At 46.0% G+C, this 10413-nt stretch overlaps 1 long non-coding RNA gene across 1 annotated transcript; it reads left to right on the plus strand.

Annotated features, from left to right (window-relative positions):
- Nucleotides 1-5222: 5222 nt before the first annotated feature.
- LOC116830595 (uncharacterized) lies at nucleotides 5223-9155 on the plus strand. The gene is made up of 3 exons (XR_004375034.2): nucleotides 5223-5355; nucleotides 6180-8007; nucleotides 8136-9155. It is a non-coding gene; the product is annotated as an uncharacterized LOC116830595 (long non-coding RNA).
- The last annotated feature ends 1258 nt before the right edge of the window (nucleotides 9156-10413 follow it).

Raw genomic sequence — 10413 nt, forward strand, 5'->3', positions numbered from 1 at the left:
GGTGTGTGGTCTTTTAGCACATACATAAATGTATTCCCTGTTAGGAAGATAATCAGGTTAGAAACAAAGCACTTCTTACATCCTTCAGAACCAGTACACGGCTCCTAGAATTAATAATTAGCACTTAAACCTAGCCCCAGATACAGTAAGATTAATACTGAGCAGGTGTTTCTCATTAGTGAAAGGACTAGTGCTGAGGGAATAATGGATTGTTTGGCTTGGGAAACTGAAAAATCTGAAAAAAAATTGTTCAGTTCAAACTGAAATTGAGGTTTGGCTTGTTTTTTCTCACAAAAAAACAAAAACAAAAAACAAAACAAAACAAAGGAAGTGTTGAGTCAAAGAAAACATTTTGCTCGATTAAAATTATTTGGTTTTTGTTTCATTTCAGATTGCTTTTTGGATGTTTTTCCACTGTTTTTTAAATTAACACATTTCAAATAAAGCTGTTTTAAAATTAAAAGTCAAAATGTTTCACTCTGAAATTGTCAAAATACATTTTTTCTTCAAACTGTTCATGTTTTTATTTTTAAATATTGAAACAAATCTCCATTTTCCCCAGTTTTTTTCAGCTGAAACTATTTGCAAATTTGACCAGAATTTGCAAATAGTTTCAGTGTCCTGAAAAATGCGTTTGTTAGTGAATTTACTATTCGCTAAAAATCTTTTACTCCACTCTAGAAAGTACCTCATCTGGTAGCAGTTTGTCAATCCCTATGATGCAGAGGGCTCCACCAAAATTTTCAGCCCAAGGAGAGCACTTCCCCATTCCCAATGAAATGTCTGTAACTAATGCTTATAATTGTTTGGATACAAAACAAATTGATTTTGTCTTTGAGTCTGTGGGCTGGTCTACACTATAGGGTAAAATCGATTTTAGATATGCAATTTCAGCTACGTGAATAATGTAGCTGAAGTCGAATATCTAAAATCGATTTACTCACCCGTCCTCACCGCGTGGGATTGATGTCTGCGGCTTGCCATGTCGATTCCGGAACTCCGTTGGGGTTGGTGGAGTTCCGGAATCGATATAAGCGCGCTCAGGGATCGATATATCCCGTCTAGATTAGACGCGATATATCGATACCCGAGCAATCGATTTTAACCCGCCGATACGGCACGTAGTCTAGACGTGGCCTATGTGACTGGAGTTTATTTATTTTCTCTGGCATAGTGTTAGAAATTATCATCAAGATTGACTATCTAGTCTCTCTGTCTGAGTATTTACACTGATCTCATCACAGCTATCAGAGAATCTAGTATTTAGATCATAGAATATCAGGGTTGGAAGGGACCTCAGGAGGTCATCTAGTCCAACCCCCTGCTCAAAGCAGGATCAATCTCCAACTAAATCATCTCAGCCAGGGCTTTGTCAAGCCTGACCTTAAAAAACTCTAAGGAAGGCGATTCCACCACCTCCCTAGGAAACCCAGTCCAGTGCTTCAACACCCTCCTACTGAAAAAGTTTTTCCTAATATCCAACCTAAACCTCCCCCACTGCAACTTGAGACCATTACTCCTTGTTCTGTCATCTGGTACCACTGAGAACAGTTTAGATCCTTCCTCTTTGGAACCTCTTTTCAGGTAGTTCAAAGTAGCTATCAAATTCCCCCTCATTCTTCTCTTCTGCAGGCTAAATAATCCCAGTTCCGTCAGCCTCTCCTCATAAATCATATGCTCCAGCCCCCTAATCATTTTTGTTGCCCTCCGTTGGACTCTTTCCAATTTTTCCACATCCTTCTTGTAGTGTGGGGCCCAAAACTGGACACACTACTCCAGATGAGGCCTCACCAATGCTGAATAGGGGGGGAATGATCACGTCCCTCGATCTGCTGGCAATGCTCCTACTTATACAGACTAAAATGCCGTTAGCCTTCTTGGCAACAAGGGCACACTGTTAACTCATATCTGGCTTCTTGTCCACTGTAATCCCTAGGTCCTTTTCTGCATAACTGCTGCCTAACCATTCGATCCCTAGTCTGTAGCAGTGCATGGGATTCTTCCGTCCTAAGTACAGGACTTTGCACTTGTCCTTGTTGAACCTCATCAGATTTCTTTTGGCCCAATCCTCTAATTTGTCTAGGTCCCTCTTTATCCTATCCCTACCCTCCAGCTTATCTACCATTCTTTCCAGTTTAGTGTCATCTGCAAACTTGCTGTGGGTGCAGTCCACACTATTCTCCAGATCATTAATGAAGATATTGAACAAAACCATCCCCAGGACTGACCCTGGGGACATTAGCTTTTTCCACATCTTCTGTCACTAGTTTGCCTTCCCCAGTCAGTAAGGGGCCCACACTTTCCCTGACCTCTTCTGGTTACTAACATACCCGTAGAAACTCTTCTTGTTACTCTTAACATCTCTTGCTAGCTACAACTCCAAGTGTGATTTGGCCTTCCTGATTTCACTCTTGCATGCCTGATCAATATTTTTATACTCCTCCCTGGTCATTTGTCCAGTCTTCCAGTTCTTGTAAGCTTCTTTTTTGTGTTTAAGATCAGCAAGGATTTCACTGTTAAGCCAAGCTGGTCACCTGCCATATTTACTATTCTTTCTACACATCGGGAAGGTTTTTTCCTGCAACCTCAATAAGGATTCTTTAAAATACAGCCAGCTCTCCTGGACTCCTTTGCCCCTCTTGTTATTCTCCCAGGATATCCTGCCCTGAGGGAGTCAAAGTCTGCTTTTCTGAAGTCCAGGGTCTGTATTCTGCCGCTCTCCTTTCTTCCTTGTGTCAGGATCCTGAACTCGACCATCTCATGATCTGTATCTGGATGTGAACTTTCCCAAAATTCAGGCTGAAGCTGAGATTTGATGTTCTAGTTTGGTCCTATCTCTAATAAAATAATAAACTAACAACATGGGATTTTTGTATCAGTAGCACTCACAGCCACATATACAGTCCATACCATTGGCAGGGTCAGAGCTGGCTACATAGCAGGGTAAGATTCTGCAGGGTTGAGACTAGATCCTTGTTCTAAGAGACAGCCAATGTCTCCATGCCACTGTCTACCCAGGAGCCACGGGAGAGCTGCATGCATTACCACATAGACTGTGTGGAGACAAATACCACAGAGAGTGACACCTCAGAAGGCTGGACTGACAGCTTACCTCATGACCTCTGGTTGGTCCAGGCACTCTATTTAAGCCCAGGAGGAGGCATTCCAGAAGTGCCTGTGCAATGAGGAGGACCCCTCACCATCCACAGTGACAGACGCATTTTGTCTCACACTCTGGCCCCTGACCCCAGCTTCCAGCCTTGAACTCTAACTCCGGGCCCAACCCTTGGCTTCAGTATTTAGATTCTGGCTTTGCCCCGTGACTTCAGTATTGGGACTTGGACTCCAAATTTTGATCCCTGTTTTTTGTACTTGGGCTCTGACTCCGGCTTTAGCACTTGAACTCTGTCTGGCTACAGACCCTGGCTTTGCCCTTTGAATTCTGACTCTGTTCCTGGAGTCCTGAACTCAGGCTGCCATGGTCAGGCTCCAGCCTCATTTCTGACATCCAGCCTAGGCCCCGGAACTCTGGCACCAACCCTGACCACCCAAGCCCTGGCTGTGACATGGCAGCAGTGAGGAGGAGCAGTGCTGGCAGTCCTACTGCCCATTCAGGTTTGACTCAATGGCCTCTCCATCATGGTGGAGGAAGGTTCTGGGGCCAAAATTGAGTGAGTGGCATTGCAACCTGGTGCACGGTGGGGTGGGGGGTTTTCAGCACTGTTCAGGTTTGGTCCCATGACCCCTCTGTCATGACCTGAGCATAGGGTTACCACATGGCCAGTATTTGACTGGTCTGGCCAGTTTTTGTATGGATTTGCCAGTTACCAGAAAAATAATTTAATTTCAATTTTTTTTGGATGTGGGTCTAAAGAGTTGCATTATTGTCACAATACACTAGGATATCTAACGTTAAAAGTTTCTATGTCCAAGTAAGGATGCTGCAGTGTTCCCACTTCTGCAGTTTAAACGATAACAGAGATAACAGATCAAAACTGTTGAAAATACAGCAGCTGTCTGCCCCGCAGCACACAATCACACTGCATGTGTTTGTGAGAGAGGATTTGAGTCACTATAAGTGACTGCTAAAGGGAAGGGTGTTGCCAAGTTGCCTTGTGGTTGGAGTTGCAGCAGGCTTGCCCTGTAGAGGGGTTTGTCGGATTTTTTGGTAACCCTGATAGTAACCCTGCCTGAGCACTGCACGCCAGTTCACAAGATCACTTACTCAATTTTGTTCGACCCCCACATCATGATGTAGAGGCTATGCCTGAATGGACAGCGGGTTGGCCAGCACTGCTACGCCTCACTGCTGCTATGGGGCTGGCTCCTGCACCAGGGATCCCCACTGCGGCCTGTCTGGCCTCACCCCACTTTCAGCAGTCCATGTCCCCTCTGCTTTGCCTGCAGGACTCACTCAGTAACAGCCTAAAGACCTGCAAGAAGTATGGGAAGCTATGGTGAGTGATTGCATGGGTCAGCTGGCCAGGTGAAGGGCCGCAGGGAGCCCGAGGTGGGAGAGGCAGACATGAGGGGGTTTTGCCTAGGGCCTCATGATGGGTTTTGGTGGGTGACTCCATTTTGTTTCCTTGCTCCAGGTGGGAGTTTTGTTGGTGAAGAAACTTTGGCAGGAATCCCTGTGTACCGTGTGAAAAATTTCTGGGGAGCCCCCTCCCATTGTATATTTTAGTAAGTAATGTAGTTGGTACACATGCTCATTAGCTAATTCCTACTGCCCTTGTGTAGCTGTGGGGTTTTTTGGGGGAGGGCGAGCAAGGGGGAAGGGAGGAGAACAATTTTCATCCCTGGGTACAACATCTGTATCTTGAAGAACTTTCATGCTGTTACTGACGTTTGGTTAAGTAAAGCTTTTCGCTTATTGCCTCACTCATTTGTCCCTTATTTCTGATGCAAATACCAGTAGTGCCTTTTCTGTGTTTGACCTTTGATTCCACATAATGAAGCTTTGCAAAGAGCCAGACCTGGCTGGTTAGCCAGGGTCATGATCTGGATTACTGCACTTTTGGGAAAAGTTTTGCCCCCAAAACCAGATAATTGCAGGAAAACACAGAACGTTTGTGTTTCGACAGGTTTCTCAGTCACCCAGTATGTTTTGTATGGGCGGTCATTAGATGTGCTGTTCCGTGTGCTGTGAACAGGGCTGCTCTGCAGCCTTCCCAGTTGCCCTTTTTAATAAGTGTTAATTCAATTTTCAGCTTTGCTCTTTGATGCCGACTCCTGAGCTGCTCCATATTAGAGTCTGCTGATGTCAGCAGCCTGCTAACTTGCAAACTGGTCTGAGAGGACAGGAGCAGCTGCAGTACCTACAGTTTCCAGGATCCGCCCTCTGATCATGCAGTGTGTGCACCTCCTGGTTTGATGGAGACTAGAACATTCTCTCATCTCTCAAGAGAGGTTTCCCCCACTGAAATCAAGGGAGGCATGTTACACATGTGTATTATGAATGTATATACACTGCTACCTTGATATAACGCCACTCGATATAACACAAATTTGGATATAACGCGGTAAAGCAGTGCTCGGGGTGGGGGCGGAGCTGCGCACTCCAGTGGATCAAAGCAAGTTCAATATAACACGGTTTCACCTATAACGCGGTAAGATCTTTTGGCTCCCAAGGACAGCATTCTATCGAGGTAGAGGCAGGAGCGGTGCCAGGGTTTTTGGCGCCCTAGGCACAGGGCCAGCTCGCCAGTCCCACGGCTCCAGTGGATCTCCCGCAGGTGTTCCTGCGGATGGTCTGCTGGTCCCGCGGCTCCGGTGGACCTGCCGCAGGCGTGCCTGCAGATGCTCCACCAGAGCCACGGGACCAGCGGACCGTCCACAGGGACGCCTGCGGGAGGTCCACCGGAGCACTCTGCCGCCCTCCCAAATCCTGGTGCCCTAGGTGACTGCCTAGGTCGCCTAAATGGAAGCGCCGGCCCTGGGTAGAGGTGTATTCATGCATGTGATTTTTAAATTTTGTGTCTGTCACGTGAGACCTGATCATCTGTCTTGCCTAGAGTGGACGACCAACAAGCTTGATTCCTCTACAAGATTAAAAAACCCTATCTCATGCAGAAACATCCTGAAACCTGCCATAATCAGCATAGGACTTTTGAATAATAAATAAGAACAGTATATTCCTCAGAATTTTTGCTGAACTATTTCTATTCTGGTCCTAGGTATTGCAGCTCCAGAAGATTAGGGCTGAGCATACCTTCCAGATGCTCAATATCTAGCACACAGTGGGCTTGATCCAAACCACACTGAAGTCAATGGGAAACTTTCAATTGACTTCAATGGAGAGTGGATCAAGCCCATTAGGAGCAGTCCCCGTACTCAGGTGGGCCAATCCTAACAGGAAGAGGCAATACAGACTAAGGAAGCTTAAATCCAGATGCTTATTATCTGTTCACTGCACCCAAACATCATCTGTATACAAGAACAAAACAAATGCAAGAAGCCCCTGGGAACTCAAACCAATGTTGATGGACACTAGTTCTAAGATCAATGGGCATCAGACCATCCCAGCCATCATTGCTGATGAGACTCCAGATCAAGACTGGATCACCGAGAATTGCTTGGCTGACACTGCAAACCTTGTGTTGGATCCCGTTGGCTCTCCCCACCCCCACCCCCTGCCCGAGCTTATTCAACATACCACAAGGCAGGCGTGGACCAGAGCACAGGCAGAGTAGCATTCATATTGTCATTCCAACTCAGTGTGGAAGTGGCACCCCAGGAAATACCAAATCCTTCAAACTATTCCATTTTACACATGAAACCAGAGCCAGAGCTAAAGCCAACATGGACTTTCTACTCATCTATAGATGCAGAAGACCACAGTTTCACAAAGGAGCTGTCTGAGATGCTATCAGCAATAGCAGTGATACCCCTAAGACTCATCTTCCCAGCCATGTTGACAAGGCCTCAGATGTAAAATGCCTGAACGCATTTCCTCTTTCTCCGTGTTAGGATTCTCACGTGTCATCTCCAGTCCAGCCCACATAGCCAGCCACATCTTCAGCCTGCTCTTCACACTAAATGTCATCACAGAGAACATCACACAGTATGGCCCTATCTTAAACAACCTCCTCATTCTGTCAGCAGTCTGAGCTCTCCCCCCATTCAGGCAACAGGAAGGCTCATGGACCTCACTACATGCTAAAACATGCTTCAGGACATCAACAGCCTCCCAACAGGCTGAGGAGTTGCATCGCTAATAAGTCATTATGTCCACATGCACTAGTTACTACCACTGACACCTTGGATCTCAGACAGCCCCCTCCTTGCTGTTGCCCACACAAATCCCAGTGGTCCTTCCTTGGGACAGATGAAGAGAGAAGGGAACTTGAGTGCCAATAACAAAAAACTTGGTTTGAAGTATACAGATTAAAACAGGAAGAATTTCTACAGGCCTCTGGTGAGCCTGTAGGATACTCCAATCATGGCAGAATCCAGCACCACTTGATACGAGGAGATTTAAACCTTCTTCACTGGAAGAGGCCACCCACATACAGGAAAGGGGCTCCAGATAATCTCTTCAAGGCTGGGGGCAGGAAAGGGGCATGGTACATCCTTCTCCCACCTACCATTTCCCTCCCTACCCAGGCCCAGCTACTCTTTGACCCAGACCACCTACAGCTGCTATACAGAGCCCAGTCCTTCAGACCATGGAGCCACAAGAAGGGATGACATTCCAATGAAGATGACCCTTCACTTCTGCATGAGTCCTGTAGCATGATCTGGTTCTTGATCCTATGCTCCTTACTCAGGCAACTGAGTCTCAATGGAAGTTTTGCCTAATTAAGGAGTGAAGTAGGGCCAAACCTCTCGTAACCATTTTTTTTTAAAGACTCTGCTTTGTGTTTTCAAGAGTACCTGACCTTAACATTTACAACAAGGGGGCAAGAGAAATGAAATGTGAAAAGAGAAATCTCTGCCAAACTTCTGCAGATTGTGGAGGAATATCACTGCTGATGGAGGGGAAAAATCTATCAAGAAGCCATGGTAAGTTCTTTTTCATGCCAGCCACTTTCCCCAAGACAACTTATTTCATATTGGCTTATTCATAATTATGCAAATTACTCACTTGTTTGTTCACTTAGATATATGGCATTTATTCTCTTTATTCACAGTTCTCCAGAGATTCCAGCCTTACCACTAGCCTTTTCCATTCTTTTGTATCTGACTTTTGATGACTCATCAGAGGACACAGTTTAAATGTATAGAGACAGAATTTGAACTACAATGCTATTTCCCCACCCTTCCACCCATGTGTTCAAAGACTGGTCTGTGCAGTTGTTCTTCCTTCCCACCTCCACCTTCCCAAAATAAGGTGAGAAGGCGGGGACTGAATGGCACAGGAAAGTGGCCACTGGCTATACAGTCTTTCACTTATAAGCTACTAACTCAACTTCACTTCAGCTAAGGTTAAGTGAAATTCATTACAATCTGAAAGCTATTTATCATCCTATAAAAAACAAGTTGATGTTCTCAATAGAGTTTCTTAGGATACCAGTGTGTCCACATGACAAAACAAACCACCTGAAATAACATTAATGTACACCCTCTTTGGAAGTCTCAGAGGACTAAGAAGTGTCTATCCTAAGAAAAAAGTGTGTTTCTGCAACCTAATAGCTAATATTATATGCTATAGTGTACAGATATAACTATATGGGAAAAGTGTAGATAGGACAAGTTGTAGTTTTTAACCTTGATATAGCAGGTTGCCTACAGTTCATCTGAACTAGCAAAACTGAAGTAGAACAAGTGCATCCTTTGCTCATCTGTGTTAGGATTTTACAATGTGTTAGCTATCACACACCTTTCTTCTAGCATAGGCCTACCCTAAATGGTCATGGAGAGTCAGTTACGCTCTCCTCCGTAGGGGCCATCACTCTTGCCCAGAGAGCAGTACAAATAGAAGAATAATGTAGGAAAACTTGCACTGTCACTTGACCTGTTCTGTGGGTAAACAGAGGATTCCAAAGGTGGGGTTCCAAAAAGAACCAGATAAGTTCATGGAGGATAGGTCCACAATGGCTATTAGCCAGGGTGGGCAGGGATGGTGTCCCTACCCTCTATTTGCCAGAAGCTGGGAATGGGTGACTGGGAATAGATCATAGGTGCCAACTTCTCATGGTGCGGTGGGTGCTCGACCCCCCATGACTCCTCTCTGCCCCCCACTCCTGTCCCTGCCCTGCCCCCATTCCAACCTCTTCCCCAAAGACCCTGCCCCAACTCCACTCCCTCCCGGCCCATATTGGACCCCTTCCCCAAATTCCTGTCCCGGTCCCGCCTCTTCCCCTGAGTGCGCTGCATTTCTGCTCCTGCCCCCCCCAGCTTGTTACGCTGCGAAACAGCTGTTTCATGGTGGCAAGCGGGGACACAGCATGCTGTAGGGAGGAGGCAGAGGCAGAAGGCGGAGGTGAGCTAGGGTGGGTAGGCAAGTGCGGGGAGCTGCTTGTGGATGCAGAGCCCTGGAGCACCCACAGAATCGGCGCCTATGGAATAGATCACTTGATGATTACCTGTTCTGTTCAGTCCCACTGGGGAACCTGGCACTGTCGGAAGACAGGATACTGGGCTAGATGGACCTTTGGTCTGACCCAGTATGGCCATTCTTATGATGGCACCTTTCATCCTCATTAAATGTCCGTCAATAATTTTTTTTTGGGGGGGGGGCGAGGGGAATATGTAAAGACTCAGAAACAAACCAGTGCGTTCAATGGAAGGAAACAGATAACAGACTTTATTTATTTTCAGACATCAGAAGAATTATTATAAAATTTAGAACACTGTGAAAAATATCTTGATGGACTCCTGCTAGCCAATGTTATAAAGGCAATCATGGCACTAAGATACAGTGTTATTGTTCATTATTATGTTTACTGTGTGGTCAGTGTGCATGGCATTGGAACAAACAAGAAAAGACAGATCTGGGCCCAGGAAGCTTACAGTTGGACACCTAAGTCTGTACAGAGCCCCAGTCTCTCCTTGGACACAGGGGTTCTGCCTGAATGGATCCAGGTGCAGAATCAAGGCCTATACTATATAATTAAGGCCTGGGTTTTACAAAAGCTATCTGTTTTTAACCAATTTTCACCCAAATTTTGGAACACTAAAGTACAAAAAAGAAGTGCTGAACAACTCAGACCTGGCTTCCTGCTCTTGAAGGAGAGATGGCAGCTTGGTAAGGTGTGTGGCCCAGGTAACTGAGCTGTCACCTCTCCTTCTGGAGCTGGCCCAGAAGCAAAAGAAGTAGAGAAGACAGCATGAGGAGATGGCACCCTTGCTTCTTCCACCTCTTCCAGGTTTGCTCCAGAGGGAGCGATGGTGGGTCCGTAACCTGGCCTGGACAAATTACTGAGCCACAATCTCTCCTTCTGGAGAAGCGAGCTGGGTCTGGACTCC

The sequence above is a fragment of the Chelonoidis abingdonii genome, chromosome 1 (genome assembly GCF_003597395.2).
Source record: "Chelonoidis abingdonii isolate Lonesome George chromosome 1, CheloAbing_2.0, whole genome shotgun sequence".
In the NCBI taxonomy this organism is placed as follows: domain Eukaryota; kingdom Metazoa; phylum Chordata; order Testudines; family Testudinidae; genus Chelonoidis; species Chelonoidis abingdonii.